Source organism: Entelurus aequoreus, linkage group LG25 (genome assembly GCF_033978785.1).
Source record: "Entelurus aequoreus isolate RoL-2023_Sb linkage group LG25, RoL_Eaeq_v1.1, whole genome shotgun sequence".
Taxonomy (NCBI): Eukaryota; Metazoa; Chordata; class Actinopteri; order Syngnathiformes; family Syngnathidae; genus Entelurus; species Entelurus aequoreus.
In genome coordinates, this window is record NC_084755.1 from 14,183,464 (window position 1) to 14,208,204 (window position 24,741).

Here is a 24,741-nt window from a genome sequence, read left to right on the forward strand (position 1 = left end):
CTGCATTTGACCCATCCCCCTGTTCACCCACTGGGAGGTGAGGGGAGCAGTGAGCAGCAGCGGTGGCCGCGCCCGAGAATCATTTTTGGTGATTTAACCCCCAATTCCAACCCTTAATGTAATGGGTCCCATTTTTATAGTCTTTGGTATGACACGGCCGGGGTTTGAACTCACAACCTAACGATCTCAGAGCGGACACTCTAACCACTAGGCCACTGAGTAGGTTAGTGTGGTCCCCAAACTGCGGCCTGTGGGCCCGATGCGGCCCGCCAGCGTCCAAAATCCGGCCCGCGGGAAGTCCCAAGTTTAAAAAAATAGATAGTTTAAAAAAAAAAAGTTTTTTTCCTTTTTTTAAAAAATTTAAAATCCGTCCTTTCTAATCCATTTTCCACCGCTTGTTACTCTCGGTGTCTCCTAGCGACTCAGGCATATCATATTGTCTAAAAATGCATTTTCCCATCGATAACGTGACTTCATATATATATATATACACATATATACAGTGGGGCAAAAAAGTATTTAGTCAGCCACCCATTGATTGTCAATGGGTGGCTGACTAAATACTTTTTTGCCCCACTGTATATATACATGTATATGCACATATACAGTATATATATATATATATACAGTATATACATATATATTTATATATATATATTTATATATATATATATACTGGATAAATATATACACATATATATATATATATATATACTGTATATATATATATACACATATATATATACACACATACAGTATATATATATATGTATGTATAATATATATTTATATACAGTATATATATATATATATGTATGTATAATATATATATATATATACAGTGTATATATATATATATATATATATATATATATATATATATATATATATGTATAATATATATACTGTGTATATATATACAGGTATATATGTATAATATATATACAGGTATATATATATATTCCGCACTGGGTTAATTTGACTGGGGGCCGGGCTGTATGTATGTATGTATATATATATATATTTATATATATATATATATATACATATATATATATACATACATACATACAGCCCGGCCCCCAGCCAAATTAACCCAATGCGGTTAATTTTTTTGTTTTTATATATATATACATATATACATATACATACAGCCTGACCAATGCGACCCCGAAGTCAAAAAGTTTGGGGACCCCTGGTCTAGTGTCTGCTATGCAGTGCTGTGTGAATTGTGTGCTGAAATGTTTTATTCTAGCATCATACTGTGTGTTTTTGTGATTTTGAGCCGGTGCCATTGCATCATACTGTCATGTTTGTAAATCTGACTAGTGGGTCATTGTCTCCCCAACCTCAAACCTCACTGCACGTCACTGGTCCTGACCCCAAATTAGAGAAGCCATCGACGTTATTTTAAAACCTGTGTAGTTCTGCAGACCCCCAACAGAGGGCACTGTAGCTTCAGTCGTAAGTCTGACATGTTGGATGCAATGAGTCCACTTTCTGCTGTGCTGTTACTGGACAGCATGATGGAATCATGTCATGTTTCAATAAATCGGAGACTGATCAGAATATTAAGTAAGTGGACTGCAATACTACCACCAATCACTGCAGCACACCAGCCTTCTGGCCACAGTCAACTTATGGAGCCTGCTGGCCGTACTTACTAATCACAGTCTTTTGTATCGAGCAGAGGGGAACAGATTTATTTTTTGGAGTCCACCTTTAATACTGCTGCATGCAATGAACTCGGTGAACTCCTGCTTGTGATGTTAGTAGAAGTCATCTGAATGTGCACAGTATCCTCGTAAAGCTACCATAACAATGACAATAAAGGGAATATACAAGGCATGGATGCAGGAAAAGCTGTAGGCCATGAAGTCACGGTGATGCATTATGGACAAACATCATTTTTATTACAACTCTGGTCTATCTCTTTATGCCCTGTAGGTTTGCATGGTGAGAAGTCTTCCTTGTGGAAAATCAGTACGGAATTGCATTCATTTCCCAGTGATCGAAGGTAAATCATACATTTTAAGAACAATTGTGATCAATAAGTCTTTAGAATTATTCTTTCTTCAAAATAAAAAAAAAGGTTTAATGAGGTTTTTTTTTTTCTGCAAGCAAAATTTTAAATGAATGTTGCATACAAACATAATATTGTACAATAAAAATCAGCAGAAGCTTGTGATCTAAACCATATACACATAATCTGTAACAAAGCTATAAACATGTTGCATTTTATTTATCAGGGATTCAACAAATTACAAATGTACTGTATATATTTGATAATATATATATAAACACATTTAATATCAAGACTTATATATGTATATACTAGGCCTATAGTCATGTTTACATATATCTTCCAGCAGCAAAAACTAAAGTAAAAGATTGCATATTGAGTTTGAGTTTATTTTGAACATGCAAACATATTACTATTGTATAAAGTAAGTACATTTATATATGATAATATACAAATAACATATCCTCTCATAGTTTTAATATTTCATTCATCCATGTTCTACTTCCCCTTTCTGTATAATTGAGTTATATTCTTTTAACAGTAAAACTAAAAAAAAAACAACAAAGTTTCATATTTTCATATATGAAATATAGATATTTAATATGAAAATGTATCAAAATTCAGCACCAGATCAAGATCCAAAGCATACCACATCATGCGTATGTATGCACTACATTTATCAAACATTTTATCGTTAGTTTGCCTTAGCCCAGGGGTCGGCAACCCAAAATGTTGAAAGAGTCATATTGGACCAAAAATAAAAAATAAAAAAATTGTCTTCAGCCGCAAATAATTAAAAGCCTTATATAAGTGTTATAATGAAGGCAACACATGATGTAAGTGTCTATATTAGCTATAATAGCCTCCTATCTGTTTATGTGGGTGTGATAACTCCTGGAAATGACTGGCTTAGAATGGCCAAAGGTAAAGATGTGTGTGTTCAAGCCGAAGAAAACGGAAACTACAAATAAAATGACCTCAAATATACCTAAAAATACGAGGCATAATGATACAATATGTGCATACAGCTAGCATAAATAGCATGTTTGCATTGATTAGCTTGCAGTCATGCAGTGACCAAATATGCCCGATTAGCACAATAACATGAACAAAGCTCACCTTTGTGGATTCACGCACAGCATAAAACGTTTGATGGACAAATAGAGACAAAGGAGTGGCATAAAACACGTCTTTCTGTGGCAGCGTCAAGGAAAGTTGTACATTATTATTATTATAGAGGTTTGTAAACAAATTACGGTGCGTTCAAGGACTTCCGAAACTAGGACAAAATGGCGCACGCCAAATACTCTCATCGTGAAGCATGTTCAATGTACATTTAATGGGATTTCTTACAAATAGGAAGGTTTGTGTCATGTTTGTCCTCCTAAAGAAACCATATTAAAACAAAATGTTTTTTTTTTTTCATCATGTTTTTCCATTTTCATACATTTTTGGAAAAGCTCCACGGAGCCACTAGGGCGGCGCTAAAGAGCCGCTTGTGGCTCGAAAGCCGCGCGTTGCGACCCCCGCCTTAGCCTTAACAAATGAATGCTATCGTTTCCAAAAACAAATTTTTATATATATATATATATATATATATATATATCCATCCATCCATCCATCCATCCATCCATCCATTTTCTACCGCTTATCCCTTTCGGGGTAAATTCATATATATATATGTTAACATATGTATATGTAAATATTATATGATGTATAAGTAATAACATTATAATACAACAAAGGCATCATGTGTCGTGCATAGCATATATTAATGTTGAATAAGCCACTCGTCACTCGCTGAAAAGTAACAAAGTAGTTCCATCTGTGATCAACATTCCTTACAGTGGAGCGGATTTGATGAAAAATGGAACGTTCCTAATGTGTCAAATTCCACCTGTAGAGTGGAGATGTATGGCACTAGTCTGCGGGCTCATTGGCGGAAGGAACAATGTGTCAACTGGCACGTGCAGAGCTGCTCAGCAGATTGCGCCCCCTGCATGTGATTGATGGCCTGTCGGCGTATTCCAATTTGCATGGGCTGATTGGAAGAATCCAATCAGCGTGACAGGAGGGGTTGGAGTTGGTAGTGTGGCGGGGGATGAAGAGCATCAAGTAGCCACAAATCTGCCGTGGTTACGTGCTAGATGACACACATCCACCTCTTATGTGTGTGTGTGTGTGTGTGTGTGTGTGTGTGTGTGTGTGTGTGTGTGTGTGTGTGTGTGTGTGTGTGTGTGTGTGTGTGTGTGTGTGGCATCATAGATGATATCATGTGTTGCATTATTGACTGCCATCCCTCACTGACACTATGACTAAATGAAGGGGTTTATTTTTGACTCCGTTTTGGCTTGTCACCCTCAATATCAACAACCCTCCATCATGGAACTGTCTATCTGGCTTTCATCTCTCTGTTTGAAGTCGCACAGGAGAGTTTGACCTGGATCTGGGCCACGGGGGGACTGTGGTGGTCATTTGGTCCATCAAAGGGCTTTATAATTTACAACCCTTTTGTGTGGTACATTTTAAAGGGGACCTAAGATGGTTTTCCTCTTTTCTGACCTTATGTCACAATGCAGTGTTAAACAATATCAAATCATAAGGTGGATGCATTTGGACAGTTTTAGATGTCTCTGAATTCTGTGTCATTTTTAACAGTGGGCAATTTGTGACATCACAGATTAATGGATGTTTTAATGTGGACATTTTTAGTACCGTTGCAACATTACTACCGTATTTTTGAAACGATAGAGCGCACCGGCATTTAAGAACCACATGTGGATGAAGGGCATCCTTAGTCAACAGCCATACATGTCACACTAAGGGTGGCCGTATGAACAACGCCAACACTGTCATAAACATTTGCCACTAAACAAAGACAAACACATATTGGGAGAATATTTGTAAGGGCAACACAACATAAACACAACAGAACAAATTCCCAGAATTCCCTGCAGCACCAACTCTTCCGGGACGCTACAATTTATCTGCCACCTAATCAATGTTTTGTTCTCCTTCTCTGCTATCCCGGTCTGGCTACTGCGCAACACTTCCCGCTTCCTGCTAAATTGCAACTTGTGAATGGATAGTCACTTTGGAATGACAAGTGAGTATCCAATCACAGTCTCGTTAACATCAGACATAGAGAGGCTACTGTCAACAACGTGTGATCTGATTGGCTATCGCGACTGTCTATCATGTCTATGTGTTCTCAAATCCATCCGCTAACGGTCCCGATGAGTATCCAATCACAGGACGTGTAAATGTCACGTTCAACCTTAGGCCAGCTAGAAGGCCTTACTGACAACAACTCCTGATCTGATTGGCTATCGCAACTGTCTATCAACTGTATGTCCCCGTTCGCTTACAGCGCACAGACGCCCGCATTGTTGATTCTGAAGGCCTCGGGCAGATTTGGTACAGCATGGCAACATAAGCTAGCTGAGTTCTGATTGGATACAAACTAAAACTAAAAACAACAGCACTGGAAGGAGCATAATATGACATGAAGAGAATATGAATACTTTTAGATATTTAGGGAAAGTAAATTAAAAAATAATTGTATCTTAAATTATGATCATGATTTCTGGTTATGTTAGGCCAGCAGAGAAGGCCTTGCTGGCCCTGATGGCCCACCACTGATCAAGGTCATGCTGATCATTAAAATAAGTATGAATTAAACATCCTGCAAAAGAAGTGCCCTGTAAAACTGATGAAAAATATAAACGTTCAATTTCACAGTGCTAAAATAAATTTTTGGTCAAATAAACTTCTCTATGACTTTAGCTCGAGAGTACTTCTGTTTCATTTTGTCGTTACTGCCACAAGTGGTGGAAAAGTGTATTACAACTGAGTACTGCTGCGACCCATACGGACAACAGCTGAGAAACAGGTATTTTTGGCGGCCCTCTAAGGGTTAAGAAACACTGATGTAGACCAAAAAGAAGTGTGGTAAATGTAGATTACAATCATTATAGGCCATCTTTAACAATGACATGTTCTTGAAAAAGGGAATAACAGTGGAGGGAGAAGTCCTTAACTTTCTGAAAATGTTCCGTTGACCCTTTAGTACAAACTGTAGCCCTGGTATAGCGAAGAACAATCAGTTCCTGGACATAATATATTTGGAATGGCACTGGATGGTACATGGTTTGAGAGGGGACAGTTTGAGAGAGAAAAGTGAGAAAGAAATAACAGGACTTTGGGACCTTAACTATAGCCAAAAAGAGAAGAAAGGAATCTTAGTGGACAACAACCATAATAAAAACACCATCTGCTACTGCATCGTTTAGCTCTTTTTAAGAGGGAACATATTGAGCGAAAACAAAAAGCAACAGCAGAAGAAAACAACAGCCCAAAGAATAACAATGTCACCTGCTAGTATCTGGTTTGAATCAGTTTAAAAGGGGACAGAATGAGAGAACAAAACGCCAATATGAACAACAACATTCCTGTGCTTGATTTTGCTCTACTTACATTTGAATGGAAACAAGAAGGAAACGAGCAATAGAAGTAGACAACAACAGCGATGTTGTTAGTGCTTGGTTTAGCTTCATTTAAAAATTATACTGCAGTCAGGGAAAACAAACCAGATAAAAATCTTAGTGTTTGAGCGAGCGAAAACAAATTTAAACTTTTCTATCTAATTTACTATTTCTGGTCCTCAAATTCATCTTGAAGGACAGACAACGTCTCAGATGTTGTCCTGTTTGAGTTTGAGTTTATTTCGAACATGCAAGCATACAGCATGATACATCACAATTTCCAGTTTCTCTTTTCAACATGTTCGAAAGGGAGTAGGAAGAAGCAGAGCTTATTTAATCCTACCCCTTTTATTTTACATAACAGTTGCTAAAACTTTTGTTCACTTCCTGTTCTCAATTTATTCACTATATACTCCATAAGTAATCACAATAAAAATAAATAAATAAATAATACTCGGTGAAGTAAGTTATATTTCATATGGTGAGATGAGTAAGATTATTTTGAAAATGAATGGATGGATTAAATAAATTCAGAATGTTTATCATGGTTCTTCTTCTTTGTACTTTGTAAACACTTTAAGTTTGAAGAGTTTCTTGAAGTGGATCATATTAGTACATTGTTTGATTGCTTTGCTTAATCCATTCCATCATTTAATTCCACATACTGATATACTGAAGGTCTTGAAGGCCTACTGAAATGAATTTTTTTTATTTAAACGGGGATAGCAGATCCATTCTATGTGTCATACTTGATCATTTCGCGATATTGCCATATTTTTGCTGAAAGGATTTAGTAGAGAACATCGACGATAAAGTTCGCAACTTTTGATCGCTGATAAAAAAAAGCCTTGCCTGTACCGGAAGTAGCGTGACGTCACAGGTTGAAGGGCTCCTTACATTTCCCCATTGTTTACAATGCAGCGAGAGCGATTCGGACCGAGAAAGCGACGATTACCCCATTAATTTGAGCGAGGATGAAAGATTTATGGATGAGGAACGTGAGAGTGAAGGACTAGAGTGCAGTGCAGGACGTATCTTGTTTCGCTCTGACCGTAACTTAGGTACAAAGGTTCATTGGATTCCACACTTTCTCCTTTTTCTATTGTGGATCACGGATTTGTATTTTAAACCACCTCGGATACTATATCCTCTTGAAAATGAGAGTCGAGAACGCGAAATGGACATTCACAGTGACTTTTATCTCCACGACAATACATCGGCGAAGCTCTTTAGCTACGCAGCTAACGTGATAGCATCGTGCTTAAATGCAGATAGAAACAAAATAAATAAACCCCTGACTGGAAGGATAGCAGAAAATCAACAATACTATTAAACCATGGACATGTAACTACACGGTTAATGCTTTCCAGCCTGTCGAAGCTTAACAATGCTGTTGCTAACGACGCCATTGAAGCTAACTTAGCTACGGGACCTCGACAGAGCTATGCTAAAAACATTAGCTATCCACCTACGCCAGTCAGCCCTCATCTGCTCATCAACACCCGTGCTCACCTGCGTTCCAACGATCGACGGAGCAACGAAGGACTTCACCCGATCATAGATGCGGTCGGCGGCCCGGAGGCTGAGGAAGTCAAGGTGAGGTCGGCGGCTAGCGCGCTGCTATCCATCTCAAAGTCCTACTGGTTGTGTTGCTGTAGTCCGCCGCTAATACACCGATCCCACCTACAGCTTTCTTCTTTGCAGTCTTCATTGTTCATTAAACAAATTGCAAAAGATTCACCAACACAGATGTCCAGAATACTGTGGAATTATGTGGTGAAAACAGAGCATTTTGTTTTGGATCCAATGGGGTCCGAATACTTCCGTTCACTCCGTGACGTCACGCGCAAACGTCATCATACCGAGACGTTTTCAACCGGAAGTTTCGCTGGAAATTTAAAATTGCACTTTATAAGTTAACCCGGCCGTATTGGCATGTGTTGCAATGTTAAGATTTCATCATTGATATATAAACTATCAGACTGTGTGGTCGGTAGTAGTGGGTTTCAGTAGGCCTTTTAAGTGTTGTACGTGCATACAAATGTTTTAAATTAAAATTTTCTCTAAGATTATATTTCTCCTCTTTTCTTGAGAAGAATTGTTGTATATTCTTGGGTAGCAGATTATAGTTTGCTTTTAGCTGTTTGCAAATTCACTATGTTGTGGAATTTCAGTATTTTTGATTCAATAAATAAAGGATTTGTATGTTCTCTATATCCAACATTATGTATACTAACTGATCTTTTTTGTAACACCGTTAATGAATGAAGTGTACTTTTGTAGTAATTTCCCCATATTTCTACACAATAACTCAGATATGGTAACACTAGCGAGCAGTAGAGAATATGAAGTGATTTTTGGTCTAGAACATGTTTTGCTTTATTCATTATTGACGTGTTTCTTGCTACTTTATGTTGTATATTTTTTACATGAGCTTTCCAATTCAATTTATCATTAATCATTATACCTAGAAATTTAGTTTCATTTACTCTTTCAATTTCTATTCCGTCTATTTGTATTTGTGTTTGACTTTATCTTCTACTGTTACCAAATAGCATTATTTTAGTTTGACTGAGATTCAAAGGTAGTCTGTTTTTTTCAAACCATCTTTTTGCGATTAAGTCTGCGATTAAGTCCAAAACCACAAAAGTATGAGTCCCCACGGTCTGCCCGCGTCCTCCAATCATTTGTGGCAGCTTTGTGGTACCTTGAACGGCTGCCAGCATCTTCCAATTTGTCGATGCAGGGCAACGCTTACTCCAATCAGCAGATGTCCTGTTATCATGATTCCAATGTCCTAGCCTGAAAGGGTCGCCAGGAACACGGCATCCCGCTTCTCCCAAGAGTCCGTCGTGTGTCCCGCAACAATCGTTTCGACAGAAAAGGCAGATTCCCCCGAACCCGAGATATTGTCAATTTTGTTGAGAGGCCAGTTGACTAGATCACTTATTACATTTTGTAAAGCAGTGCAAAACGAGGCTTTAAGAAAGTTAAACAAGACAGGCCTAGCTGGGCAGACACGGAGAGGGGAAGGAGTGTGACCGCCTTTGCCTAGAGCTAAGAGAGAAAAGGAGGTCGTTTCAGGGTCTAAATTGGCTGTCCAAGTTTACCAACATCTCAGTTTATGTCTATATCATTTAACTATCAGTCGAGAATTAACTTTCACAAGCTCCGGGGCAAGAAAGCATCTGAGCGGCTGCTGATGTTAGTGCAGCAGCATAAGGAAGTTACCTCTCTCTGATCAATTCTCTGCTAAATGTAGGTCTTTAACATTAGCGTTTATAACAATATCTCTAACACTTGGTTAATATTCAGGTCACGAAATGTAAATGGAGTATTTTGTTGGCGCTTTTTGGATGGTTATTTATCAGATTTTAGGGTCGAAAGCTCCCATTAGCTCCATTGTAAGCTGACTTCAATTTACGTTTATTTACGAGTAAGAATGCTTAAGAAAACAACAACATATTTCTGCTTGTCTCTCATAAGGGTTTTATATATATGATGCAAGTATATATCTAATGTAGTGACAGGCACATTTCTAATAACATTTAATATTTATAGATTTTGATCATTTTAAACATACGCGGCATAATAATTTCAAAAACGCGTCACATTTGCTTTTGGGTTTTTTTCTTCATCACTGATTTCTGCTCACTGCAGACTTTTTGAGAGCCAACAAACATAATAAAACATCACTTACTGTGATTAATTAATAATCTGTCTGCGTTAGCGCTTATAATAACAATATCACTAATACTTGTTTAATATTCAAGTCACAAAATGTAAATTGAGTATTGTTGGCTCTTTTTGAATGGTTATTTATCTGATTTTATGGGTGGCTTAGTGGAGCTCCCATTGGCTCCGCTGTAAGCAGACTTTTATTTACGTGTATTTAATAGTCAGAATGCATGAAAAAAAAATCCATCCGTCGTCATATCTTTCATAATGATTGTGAACGATAGGCAAAGTTCCAAAAAAGTGCAGTTCCCCTTTAACTAAGAGGGGACAAACAAAGTGAAAATGATCAGATGAACCCCTAGCAAGTTGTTCCAAATTGTACATCTTTTGAGGTTCCCCTGTACGAACTTTAATAAAAGTAGAAATAGTAAAACGTGTGGCCGAGTTTAGACGTAAACATGACCCTAATTCGGTGTGAAAGGACTTTCATAAATCATTGCCAGAATTTCTGGCGGGCTGTGCGTTTCCCACCTTGGCCTTCAGTAATGTCCGACTTCAATAATTACCTCTAAAAATACCATAATTGATGTCACCACATGACCATTGCTGGAGAAATACTATACAGGACAAATGTACGCCCTACTGGGCATTGAATCGCCTCAACAGTGTACAACATGGGTTATTTTCTGGCGCATTTAAAAATCAATTAAAACGCATTAGCCATTACAACATACACTATATTTCCAAAAGTATTTGGCCACCTGCCTTAACTCACATATGAACTTGAAGTGCCATCCCATTCCTAACCCATAGGGTTCAATATGATGTTGGTCCACCTTTTGCAGCTATTACAGCTTCAACTCTTCCGGGAAGGCTGTCCACAAGGTTGCGGAGTGTGTTTATAGGAATTTTCCACCATTCTTCCAAAAGTGCATTGGTGAGGTCACACACTGATGTTGGTCGAGAAGGCCTGGCTCTCAGTCTCCGTTCTAATTCATTCTAAATGTATTCTATCGGGTTCAGGTCAGGACTCTGTGCAGGTCAGTCAAGTTCATCCACACCAGATTCTGTCATCCATGTCTTTATGGACCTTGCTTTGTGCACTGGTGCACAGTCATGTTGGAAGAGGAAGGGGCCTGCTCCAAACTGTTCCCACAAGGTTGGGAGCATGGAATTGTCCAAAATGATTTGGTATCCTGGAGCATTCAAAGTTCCTTTCACTGGAACTAAGGGGCCAAGCCCAACTCCTGAAAAACAACCCCACACCATAATTCCTCCTCCACCAAATTTGACATTCGGCACAAAGCAGTCCGAAATGTACCGTTGTCCTGGCAACCTCAAAACCCAGACTCGCCCATCAGATTGCCAGATGGAAAAGCGTGATTCATCACTCCAGAGAACGCGTTTCGACTGCTCTAGAGTCCAGTGGCGACGTGCTTTACACCACTGCATCCGACGCTTTGCATTGGACTGGGCGATGCAAGGCTTAGATGCAGCTGCACACGGCCATGGAAACCCATTCCATGGAGCTCTCTGCATACTGTACGTGGGCTAATTGGAAAGTGACATGGAGTTTGGAGCTCTGTAGCAACTGACTGCAGAAAGTCTTTGCACTATGCGCTTCAGCATGCGCTGACCCCTTTCTGTCAGTTTACGTGGCCTACCACTTCGTGGCTGAGTTGCTGTTGTTCCCACACTCTTCCATTTTCTTATGATAAAGCCGACAGTTGACTTTTCAATATTTAGGAGCGAGGAAATTTCATGACTGGATTTGTTGCACAGTTCCACTCTGGAAATCACTGAGAGCGGCCCATTATTTCACAAATATTTGTAGAAACAGTCTCCATGCCCAAGTGCTTGATTTTATACACCTGTGGCAGGGCCAAGTGATTAGGACACCTGATTCTCATAATTTGGATGGGTGGCCAAATACTTTTGGCAATATAGTGTATCTTATGTGGTACTGTCAAAATGAAAATAGCAAAAAACATATTACAAGTGAAAAAAATTCATATTTGAACTCACTATTGGAGGCAGTACAAGCCAGTGGTACCACTTGTCTCCAATGATATAGTTTCTCTTTGAATATCCTTCTTGAAAATGGCCTTGCAAATATATTGCTGCGTTTGATGGGTTAATAATGGTTTTTAAATGTAGAAGTCAAGATTAGACTTATCTCTGTCCGACTATTGACATTTGTAATGATCCTGTTAAGTTAGAACACACACATGAATGAAGGGCATACTTAGTCAACAGCCATACATGTCACACTAAGGGTGGCCATATGAACAACGCCAACACTGTCATAAACATGTGCCATATAGTGAAACCACACTAAACAAAAATGACAAACACATTTCGGGAGAATATTTGCACCGCAACACAACAGAACAAATTCCCAGAATTTCCTGTTTTCACATGGAAGTTAATTCTACCGTTCAATCCCGTTCATTCAGCGCCAGTAGCCCTTGCACTCATGCGAAATAGTCCCACTCTCACAAATGTAGGACTTGTCACGGTTTAGATGTGTTTCCCATATCCACTCATCATGTTTCAACACACCTTTCATTTCACTCAAAATGCTTTCATTAATTAGATGCAAAATCTATGAGGCGCTCTTGAATAATGAAACAGGATAGAATTTCCGCTAGAGTCATTGAGTTTATGGTTGGAGAAAAAAAAAAAAAGCTGTTGGTAAAACTTTGAAGGATTGTTGTTGCTACCATTAGATTGTCCTTATTCGTTTGCGATTTTAGCGACAGTGAGGGTGGTGTCAATGCTGAGTGCTCTTGACAAGGAAGGACAAGGCTGCAAAGGTCATCATTAAAGGAGGTGATGATATAGTAATCACGCTCTCATCAATGACTTACTCAAATCTGACCTTCCTACAGAGATGAAGAGGAGGGAGGGATAAGATACATGGAAGGGTCTACACAAGGAGCTGTGGTCCCATTCAAGTGGTGGCCTTCAGCTTATGTTTCTTTAAACCTCAATCCAATCCAATTACTTTTAGAATGAGCCTAATTTCAATAAGTTTACAAATTTTTACTACTATGGCAGGTGTTCCGACAAGATGTGCACACTTTTGAGCATGTGTATAAGAGAAAACTGTTTTAAATGTTTTAATTTCACCAGCTATCTCACTCTAATGCAGACCTGGGCAAATTAAGGCCCGGGGGCCACATGCGGCCCGTTGAGCTTTTCAATCTGGCCCGCCGGACATTCCCTAATAATTTTTTTAGATCTTTAAGATGGAAACTGTAGCTGCCGTTATGATGTGCAGTCATGTTTTCTAATGACCGTAAGTCTTCAACTATACAAAGTATTTCAATGGTTGGAATCTGCACTTATGGATGATATACCAGTTACTATGGTCATCTAATTAGTTACTATGGTCATCTAATTAGTTACTATGGTCATCTAATTGGTTACTATGGTCATCTACGTCACAGCAGCTCAGACGAGGCACCAAGCAGTGTGGGCTGGAAGCGTTTCCACAGACGCAGAAGGAGATTTTTTACAACAAAGTTCTAAAGCTCAGTGATATATAGAATAGAATAGAAAGTACTTTATTGATCCCTGGGGGGAATTCAGCAAATATTAGATATATCAGATTGTAGGTGGGTTTATTTTGTACCCTTCGCGTTCATATTTCACTGTTTGTTGCATTTTTGTTGCGTTTCACTTGATTGTAAAATATGTTGAAATATTTTGTCAATATTCAGTGTTTTTTCGTTCATAGAAAAATTTTAAATTCCATACGTTTTTTAAGGCGGTCTGTCATAACGTTTTTAGCATTCAATCAGACATTATTGTCAGGTTTTGTATTAGTGTTCCTAAAAATAGATATACCGGCCCCAAGACACATTTTTTTCTCTAAATGAGAAATAATTGCCGAGGCCTGCTCTAATGTCTAAGTAGTTAGTGTAGCGATGTAGTACTCCTTAGCGTTGTGTTTTCCCCCAAAAGACGACACCCAGTCTTTCTTCCAGCTCAAACATAGTTTATTCTGGTGAAAACAATCATAGTGAGTCTCCAATCAGCCTTCTCTATACATTTTAAACCGTCACATGGAAGAGCGCAGACTGACTACATACACGGGCCTCAGCCTGGAAGTCTGCTGGGACATGTGACGCTCAGTGACCATAAAAAAATATAGGAAATCACAGTACTAAACTTAGAATAATAACATTTGCAAAATAAAGAGTCACATTACATAATGTGTAAATGTAATAAATTAGATACAATGACATTAAAATAAGAAGAGTAGTAAGACAGTAAGCAATTGAGATCATAAATTACCTCTGTTACATTAGCATGTGATTTGTCAAGACTAAAACTGTTTTTTGTCTGTATTTAGCAGGAATGGTTGTGCATACAATTATTTTTTTAACAAAATAAAGTGACTAGTGCACAATAACTAAACAAAAGCAAAAACTACTATTGACTCCCATTTAAATAATTTGGGTTTTGCCCTCAAAGTCTTATCTTTATCCTGAGACTAAGTATCTGACTTTGTAAAAAAAAATAACAAAAACAACCCCAGAATATTTGTAAGAAGAAAAAAATATATCACTATAATCATTTTAGTATCAATTATATACTGATGCCATACTAGGTATCGATAGTATCGACATCAGGATCAATCACTTCAACGTTACATTGAAGCTTTAGCAGGTAGCTTCCTGTGTCGTCCTGCTCGGTGTGTGTATATTAGGGTTGTCTCGATACCAATATTTTTGGTACCAAAATGTATTTTGATACTTTTCTAAATAAAAAGGACCACAAAAAATGGCATTATGGGCTTTATACACACATATATATATATATATATATATATATATATATATATATATATATATATATATATATATATATATATATATATATACAGTATGTATATATTCCGTCTACACACTGTCTGCTTGTAAGTACTCTGTGATTTTGCGCTGCCGAACATGCTCCTCTGCTCGTAAAACCAGCAATGTCGCGACGTGACGTCATGCCTGTAAAAAAAAATAACATGGCGAACCGGTACTTTATACATTATAGTATACTTTATATATTATATTATAGTATAGTATAGTACCTTTTTTGATTCATTAGTACTCTTACAGAAACCATATTAAAACAAAACAAAAAATAATGTTCCTCATCTTTTTCCATTTTCATACATTTTTGAAAAATTGTGATCGGGTAATGCTTTTTTTTGTATTATATTTGTATTACTTATACATCATATAATATTTATATATACATATTATATTAACATATATATCAATTTACCCCGAAATGGACAAGCGGTAGAAAATGGATGGATTGATGGATGTATATAAATTAGTTTTTGGAAACGATAGCATTAATTTGTTAATACTAGTACCGGTATACCGTACAACCCTAGTGTGTATCATGCTAAGCCCTTCCTTTTTTCCCTAGTCCTCCGGTGATAATGCTACATTGGAAGAAACTTTATTTTCTACCACGATGGCTTCGCACTGTGGATAGACGACACGTTCGTTGTTGTGAGCTTTGAAATTCGAGCCGGTGTTGTGTCAAAACACGCACCCTTCTGGAATCCATGCAACTCCTGCATGTGTGTAGCAAATAATATCCTGCAGAAATGGAACTGTGTGTCCCTTTTGAAGGAATCTTTGCATAAAATCTTTAGCCAAGTAAACATTGAGGCTCGGCAGCTCAAGAGCCAATCAGTTAACAACGGCAAATATCGTCCCCCGATCCAATCCCGTGATCCTGATCGGGACATCTCTAAAAAAATATTTCATCCATCCATCCATTTTCTACCGCTTGTCCCTTTTGGGGTCGCGGGGGGTGCTGGAGCCTATCTCAGCTGCATTCGGGCGGAAGGCGGGGTACACCCTGGACAAGTCGCCACCTCATCGCAGGGCCAACACAGATAGACAGACAACATTCACACTCACAATAACACACTCGAGCCAATTTAGTGTTGCCAATCAACCTATCCCCAGGTGCATGTCTTTGGAGGTGGGAGGAAGCCGGATTACCCGGAGGGAACCCACGCAGGCACAGGGACAACATGCAAACTCCACACAGAAATATCCCGAGACCGGGATTGAACTCAGCACTACTCAGGACCTTTCGTATTGTGAGGCACATGCACTAACCCCTGTACCACCGTGCTGCCATAATAATCCCATTGTTTAAAAAAAAAAAAAAAAATCAGATTTGTTTTTTTTGGTGTATTCTCTAAAAGAGTTCTTGCAAGTACATAGTTTCATTTAATTTATTATCACTATTAAAATTCAGAACAATCTTAGCATTTTCTAAATTTGGTGTTTTTTAAAGAAATTGCTGCAAAACCCAATTTTTTAAATTTAAAAATTATTATGAATCATAATAATCCCAGCATTTTTAACATTTTTTATTAAGTTCTTACAAGAACCGAATAAAAAATAAACTAAAATACTATTCCTATAATTAGAGATGTCCGATAATGGCTTTTTTGCCGATATCCGATATTCCGATATTGTCCAACTCTTTAATTACCGATTCCGATATCAACCGATACCGATATATACAGTGGTGGAATTAACACATTATTATGCCTAATTTTGTTGTGATGCCCCGCTGGATGCATTAAACAATGTAACAAGGTTTTCCAAAATAAATCAACTCAAGTTATGGAAAAAAATGCCAACATGGCACTGCCATATTTATTATTGAAGTCACAAAGTGCATTTTTTTTTTTTAACATGCCTCAAAACAACAGCTTGGAATTTGGGACTTGCTCTCCCTGAGAGAGCATGAGGATGTTGAGGTGGGCGGGGTTGAGGTGTGTGTGTGTGTGTGTGGGGGGGGGGGGTGTATATTGTAGCGTCCCGGAAGAGTTAGTGCTGCAAGGGGTTCTGGGTATTTGTTCTGTTATGTTTATGTTGTGTTACCGTGCGGATGTTCTCCCGAAATGTGTTTGTCATTCTTGTTTGGTGTGGGTTCACAGTGTGGCACATATTTGTAACAGTGTTAAAGTTGTTTATACGTTCACCCTCAGTGTGACTTGTATGGCTGTTGACCAAGTATGAATTGCATTCCCTTGTGTGTGTGTGAAAAGCCGTAGATATTATGTGACTGGGCGAGGTTTATTGGCACTCTGAACTTCTCCCTACGTCCGTGTACACAGCGACGTTTTAAAAAGTCATACATTTTGCTTTTTGAAACCGATACCGATAATTTCCGATATTACATTTTAAAGCATCCCTACTTATAATCATAACAATCCCATTTCTTGAGTGTATTTTCTAAAAGAGTTACCGCAAAAACGCGATTTTATTGTATTTATTATTATTATAAATCATTATAATCCCAGCATTTTAATTTTTTTAATCATTTTCAGTGTTTTTTTTTTAAGACATTGTGCAAGAACCCCCATTTTTAGGAACATCTAGGCATTATTATTATTATAAATCATACTAATCTTAGCATTTTAAATATATTCCTGAACTTTGAAGAGTTTAAAAAAATTTATTTTAAAAATATTTCAATCAAGTCTAATTAACCAAAAATGGCAGTTCCCCTGTTGACGTTTTCCCCAACATGGAACATGTTGCTAACACATGTTTCAATTATATGTCTCGATTCTTCTCAACCCGTCATCATGCATTCATGCGTTCATCCGATCTCACTCGCATGCGAGCCTCCCAGGTGACCTTTTGTTTGAAGCTTCTAAGCGCCGCCATCATAGGGAGCGCCACTCCAACATCAAGGTGGTGTGTTTAGCCAGATAAAAGCATGCAGGTCGGCGCGGTGGCTAATAGATTGAACAGGCAGATATTCACGGCCACAAGCGAAGCAGCTGGGAAGAAACACAAGAGAGATTAGTCAGCCTTCGCCATCTTTTTCCATCAAAGGCAAAAAAAAAGTTGCGGCGCACCGCAGGTGACATTAAAACCTTGACTTAAAATGAAGTTGCAGACATTTTACATCATCAAGTGGTGCCTTTATGAGTGGCTCATTGGTACAGTAGGAATATTGTTCATGTTGTATAGGGCGGCATAGCTCGGTTGGTAGAGTGGCCGTGCCAGCAAGTTGAGGATTCCAGGTTCGAATCCCGCTTCCGCCATCCTAGTCACTGCCATTGTGTCCTTGGGCAAGACACTTCACCCACCTGCTCCCAGTGCCACCCACACTGGTTTAAATGTAACTTAGATATTGGGTTTCACTATGTAAAGCACTTGGAGTCACTAGAGAAAAGCGCTATATAAATATAATTCACTTCACTTCACCATAGGGCACACTTGGTACCTTAAAGGTGCCCTATCATGCAAAACCAATTTTTCTTACCTATTGGTACCTGCTGTTGTGTATTTGGAATCTGCAAATATTTTAAAATGTTTTACTCTATATATATATATATATATATATATATATATATATATATATATATATATATATATATATATATATATATATATATATATATATATATATATATATATATATATATATATATATATATATAAAACAATCTTGCCTTTTTTCATACTTCCTCTAAACAAGCCATTTGAAACTTGTCTCGTCCTGTGACGTTTTCTGCGGAGCATCCATTTATGGTATGAATTTACCCGAAGTGCTTTGCGCGAGTCTGCCGTTGTACATGTGCATGCATCCTCCACTAGTAGTGTATAGTTCTCACTAGGGTTGTATGATACTAATAAAGTACCGTGGTACTATAATGAATTAAAAACGATACTATACTGCCTTTGAAAAATGGTTCCACTATTCTGTAAGTACTGCTGTACTTACAGAATAGTGCTGCTAGGATCCTGATGAGAGTGCGGAAATACGACCACATCACACCAGTTCTCAAATCCCTTCACTGGCTTCCTGTTCCACTCAGGATTGAATACAAAGTCTCCCTACTAACCCACCAGTGCCTCCATGAAAATGCCCCCCTTTACCGCAAAGAACTGCTCACCCCCAAATCCTCCACACGACACCTCCGCTCCGGACAGACCAACCTCCTCCAACAATGGGAGACCGGGCTTTGAACTCTCTCCCTGACCACCTGAGGGCACCACAGACTGTGGATGCTTTTAAAAAAGGCTTAAAAACCCTTCTTTTTAAAAAAGCCTTTTTTTTAGATATATGCATGCTAGTTCTAGTTTTTTATTTTTTTATTTTTATTATATATATATATATATATATATATATATATATATATATATATATATATATATATATATATATATATATATATATATATATATATATTATTTATTTATTTTTTTCATACACTGTAGCACTTTGAGGTTGTTTGCTCAATGGAAAGTGCTTTTTACAAATAAAATCTATTATTAAAATACCAGTACTTTTTTTTCACCGTATGTTGCCGTGCTGAGGTGACGTTCAGATCCGAGGCGCATGATGTTGAGTCTGTGAAAACGCACACACAAAGCGCATACAACAAAACCACCATGGAGAGGAAGAATGGCAAAAAAAAAGGACTATTCTACTGGTTAATAAAGAGTGTGTGTGTAGCGCAATATGGAGGCATTATTGGCTTCAAAACTAACGATAAAGGTGACACTTTAAACAGGGAGGCGCCGCGCTGCTTTAAAAAAACGCCTCGCCAAACGTGGCGATTAGAATTACCACATTTGCTTTTAACTTAGGTAAACATTTAAATATTAAACATTCAGATCTGCACAAGGAGTTTAAAGAGTGACCGGTAATGTAGTTAAGTTAAAGTTAAAGTACCAATGATTGTCACACACACAATAGGTGTGGTGAAATTTGTCCTCTGCATTTGACCCATCCCCTTGATCACCCCCTGGGAGGTGAGGGGAGCAGTGGGCAGCAGCGGTGCCGTGCCCGGGAATCATTTTGGTGATTTAACCCCCAATTCCAACCCTTGATGCTGAGTGCCAAGCAGGGAGGTAATGGGTCCCATTTTTATAGTCTTTGGTATGAGTTGTTACACCTTCCCTGCTGTTCGGCTCCCATGCAGACCATAGGCGAGGAGCACAGGCCAGATGTTTTTGTCAGGGTAACACCCTTCACATTACCCAGCAATGGGTCTGCTTAGCTCCGCTTTCGGGTCAGAATGAGGGCCACCGATGACAATCGCTTTAATATTAGTTTTTCAGGAGTCGGCAGGACCCATTCGCCACTCGACTGCGCAGTGCACACGCTACCACACTCTCTCTTTACTCGCCCATTTACTCACTGACGTCACTCACCCAACATATTGCCATTCCCGCAAACACACATACGCTACTCCCATAACATAGTTAACTACCTCCCCTCTTGTGCACATGTGATACGTAGACACGCCCACAGCTGTTTGTCTTGATGCCAAATATTAGCAGAGTCCAAACCGCCCATGTAGCGCAAACTAATGCAAGAGAAATTACTGAAATTTGTAACAATCCATCTATCCATTTTCTACCGCTTATTCCCTTTGGGGTCGCGGGGGGCGCTGGAGCCTATCTCAGCTACAATCGGGCGGAAGGCGGGGTACGCCCTGGACAAGTCGCCACCTCATCACAGGGCCAACACAGATAGACAGACAACATTCACACTCACATTAACACACTAAGGCCAATTTATCTTTAAAACAATGTGTGTTTTACCTGCTACATGGCTTATCTATGTGCTTTTATCCGTTGTTTTGTTTTTAGTATTTACTACTAATTGTATTTGTCTTAAAGGTGAACTGCACTTTTTTTTTGATCATTCACAAACATAATGAAAGACTTGATTTTTTTTTTTTTAATGCATTCTAACTCGTAAATAAAAGTCCGCTTAGAGTGGACCCAATGGGAGGTTCTCTATTCCACCCATAAAACCCAATAAAAAAACATTAAAAAAACACCAACAATACTCCATTTACATTTTGTGACTTGAAGCAATGAACACAAAGACTGTTTCACAAGGTCCAACCCCACAGAATAGGTTGGATACGTCCATTTCACCAAAAGAGTAGAGCATACTGTACGTGCCACCATAAATGTTTCACAAGGGACACATGCATAATCAGATGAGATGCTTTGTTGCTATGACAAAACAATTTCACAAATGATAAGCATTAAAGGAGCCTAAAATTATCGATGGTATAGCTCAGGGGTCAGCAATCCGTGGCTCTTTAGTGCCGCCCTAGTGGCTCCCTGGAGCATTTTTAAAAAAGGATTGGGGACAAACATGACACAAACCTTCCCAATTATTAGAAAGCCCACTGTTTAATATGTTTGTGTGTATGCTTCACTGATGAGAGTATTTGGTGAACATCGTTTTGTCCTTGATTACCATGTATTGATTAACGTGGACCCCAACTTAAACAAGTTGAAAAACTTACCATTTAGTTACCATTTAGTGGTCAATTGTACAGAATATGTACTGTACTGTTCAATCTACTTATAAGTTTCAATCAATCAATCCTACTAACTTCGGCGGTTCATGAACTCACTAGTTCTCACGCAACCGTTTGTTTACATGTAAAATCTTCCACTCCTTCTTTGCCTCATTTTGTCCACCAAACATTTTATGCTGTGCGTGGATGCACAAAGTTGCGCTTTGTTGATGTTATTGATTTGTTGGAGTGCTAATCAGGCATATTTGGTCAGAGCGAATCAATGCTAACATGCTATTCAGGCTAGCTGTATGTACGTATTGCATCATTATGCCTCATTTGTTGGTATATTTGAGCTCATTTAATATCCTTTACTCTTATCTTCTTTGTATATAATTTAGTTTTGCATGTCTCATGACACATTATCTGGCTGCATTTCAGATAGTTGTTTGTCTGCCATGTTGTTCCAGACCACAGCAAACATTACCTAGCTTGCCAAAGATGGTCATAAATCTATTAAAAGAAGACAGTTCCTTTTAACTTGGACACACACATCTATACCTTTGGCCATTAAAAGCTAGTCATTTCCAGGAGTTATCTCACCTTCTGAGTAGCCTCTTGATTTACTAATGGTTTCTAATGTTGTAAAAATGTGTAGAATAATTATTACATTTCAACATTTCTGTAAACGAAGATTGGCTTCAAACTGGGACACTTAGTCATTTTGATAGTAGGCTATTATAGCTAATATAGACACTTATATAGCTAATATAGACACTTATGTCATGTGTTGCCTTCATTATAACACTTATATAAGGCTTTTCATTTTTTGCGGCTCCAGACAGATTAGTTTTTTGTATTTTTGGGTTGCCGACCCCTGGTATAGCTTGGTATACCATAAGGTCCGAGCATTGCATCTCTTGTATGATGGGCCCGTTAAACAAGTCTATGTACTTCCATTAAAGCATCTCTAAAGTTCCTAAAGTGCACGCTCACATTGGCAGTCTGACACACAGCTGACGACCAGCTAATTAACAGCCCTCTCACCAAAGACACCATCTTCGTGGCAAACATGGCACATCTCCCCACAGGAGCGATAAGGTCACCAGCTGCTTAATCCGCGTTTGTGTGTTTGTGTTTGTGTGTGTGTGCCAGTCTGGCCTAGTTCTGTCAGTCTGCTCTGGACTTATTCGTCTCCTTGCTGCAATAACTGATAAATGTTCGTAAGGTCTTGCACATGCGGCAGATACTATGATGCCGCAAAGTGATAAGGTAATGAAACGGGATGGGGGGGATGGAGATATAGAAGAAAAAGAGGCAAAAGGGAGTGTGTGTGTTTTTTTTTGGGTCCGTGTAGCAGTGCTGCTGCTGCTGCAGTAATAAAGATGGATCAGCTTGTCGGCCCCAGCCTTGATTGTGCGGCTGCTGCTGCTTGTGGTGTGAGTGCACGTGCAAAAGGGGGCAGTAGGGCAGGGAATAGCAGTGGAACTTCCACTTATTTTCATATCAGCCATATCACCATGAAGCCATGAATAGTTGTAGAAAACCGTCGTGGTCAAAAGTTTACATACACTTGTGAAGGACATAATGTCATGGCTGTCTTGAGTTTCCAATAATTTCTACAACTCTTATTTTTTTGTGATAGAGTGATTGGAGCACATACTTGTTGGTCACAAAAAACATTCATTAAGTTTGGTTCTTTTATGAATTTATTATGGGTCTACTGAAAATGTGACCAAATCTGCTGGGTCAAAAGTATACATACAGCAATGTTAATATTTGGTTACATGTCCCTTGGCAAGTTTCACTGCAATAAGGCACTTTTGGTAGCCATCCACAAGCTTCTGGCAAGCTCAATTTTTGTTTCATCTGAATTCACATGGAGAAAAGTTCTGTGGTCAGATGAAAATTTTTTTTAGCTGTTTGGCCACAGTACCCAGCAATATGTTTGGAGGAGAAAAGGTAAGGGCTTTAATCCCAGGCACACAATTCCTACCATCAAGCATGGTGGTGGTAGTATTATGCTCTGGGCCTGTTTTGCTGCCAATGGAACTGGTGCTTTACAGAGCATAAATGGGACAATGACAAAGGAGGATTACCTCCAAATTCTTCAGGACAACCTAAAATCATCAGTTTGGGTCTTGGGCGCAGTTGGGTGTTCCAACAGGACAATGACCACAAACACATGTCAAAAGTGGTAAAGGAATGGCTAAATCAGGGGCGGTAAAGCTCGGTTCTAGAGTGGCCGTGCCAGAAACTTGAGAGTTCCAGGTTCGATCCCTGCTTCCGCCATCCTAGTCACTGCCGTTGTGTCCTTGGGCAAGACACTTTACCCACCTGCTCCCAGTGCCACCCACACTGGTTTAAATGTAACTTAGATATTGGGTTTTATTATGTAAAAGCGCTTTGAGTCACTAGAGAAAAGCGCTATATAAATATAATTCACTTCACTAAATCAGGCTAAAATTAAGGTTTTAGAATGGCCTTCCCAAAGTCCTGACTTAAATGTGTGGTCAATGCTGAAGAAACAAGTCCATGTCATAAAACCAACAAATTTAGCTGAACTGCACCAATTTTGTCAAGAGGAGTGGTCACAAATTCAACCAGAAGCTTGCCAGAAACTTGCGGATAGCTACCAAAAGTGCCTTATTGCAGTGAAACTTGCAAAGGGACATGTAACCAAATATTAACATTGCTGTATGTATACTTTTGACCCAGCAGATTTGGCCACATTTTCAGTAGACTCATAATAAATTCGTAAAAGAACCAAACTTCATGAATGTTTTTTGTGACCAACAAGTATGTGCTCCAATCACTCTATCACAAAAAAAAAAGAGTTGTAGAAATTACTGGAAACTCAAGACAGCCATGACATTATGTTCTTTACAAGTGTATGTAAACTTTTAATCGCGACTGAAGGAGTCATATTATTATTTATTTTTTCTGAATGGAAAACACTTCCTTGTGGTCTACATAACATGTAATGGTGGTTCTTTAGTCAAAATATTGCGTAGATTATGTTTTACAGATCATCTTCAAGCCGCTTTCTGACAGTCGCTTCCGGCTGCACCGTTTTGTGGGCGGTCTTATTTACGTGGCTCACCTTCGGCAGCGTCTTCTCACCGTCATTTTTGTTGTAGTGGTGTAGCGTTCAAGGGCGGGAGTGAAAGAAGTGTCAAAGATGGAGTTAACTGTTTTAATGACATTCAGACTTTATTACATCAATAACGGAG

At 38.6% G+C, this 24,741-nt stretch overlaps 1 long non-coding RNA gene across 1 annotated transcript in view; it reads left to right on the plus strand.

Moving 5' to 3' along the window:
* Nucleotides 1–24,741, plus strand: part of LOC133642927 (uncharacterized) — a 40,529-nt gene that overhangs the window by 6,147 nt on the left and 9,641 nt on the right. Inside the window, exon 3 of the long non-coding RNA XR_009824627.1 lies at nucleotides 1,948–2,017. This is a non-coding gene — a long non-coding RNA (uncharacterized LOC133642927). The remainder of the gene's footprint in view (nucleotides 1–1,947; nucleotides 2,018–24,741) is intronic.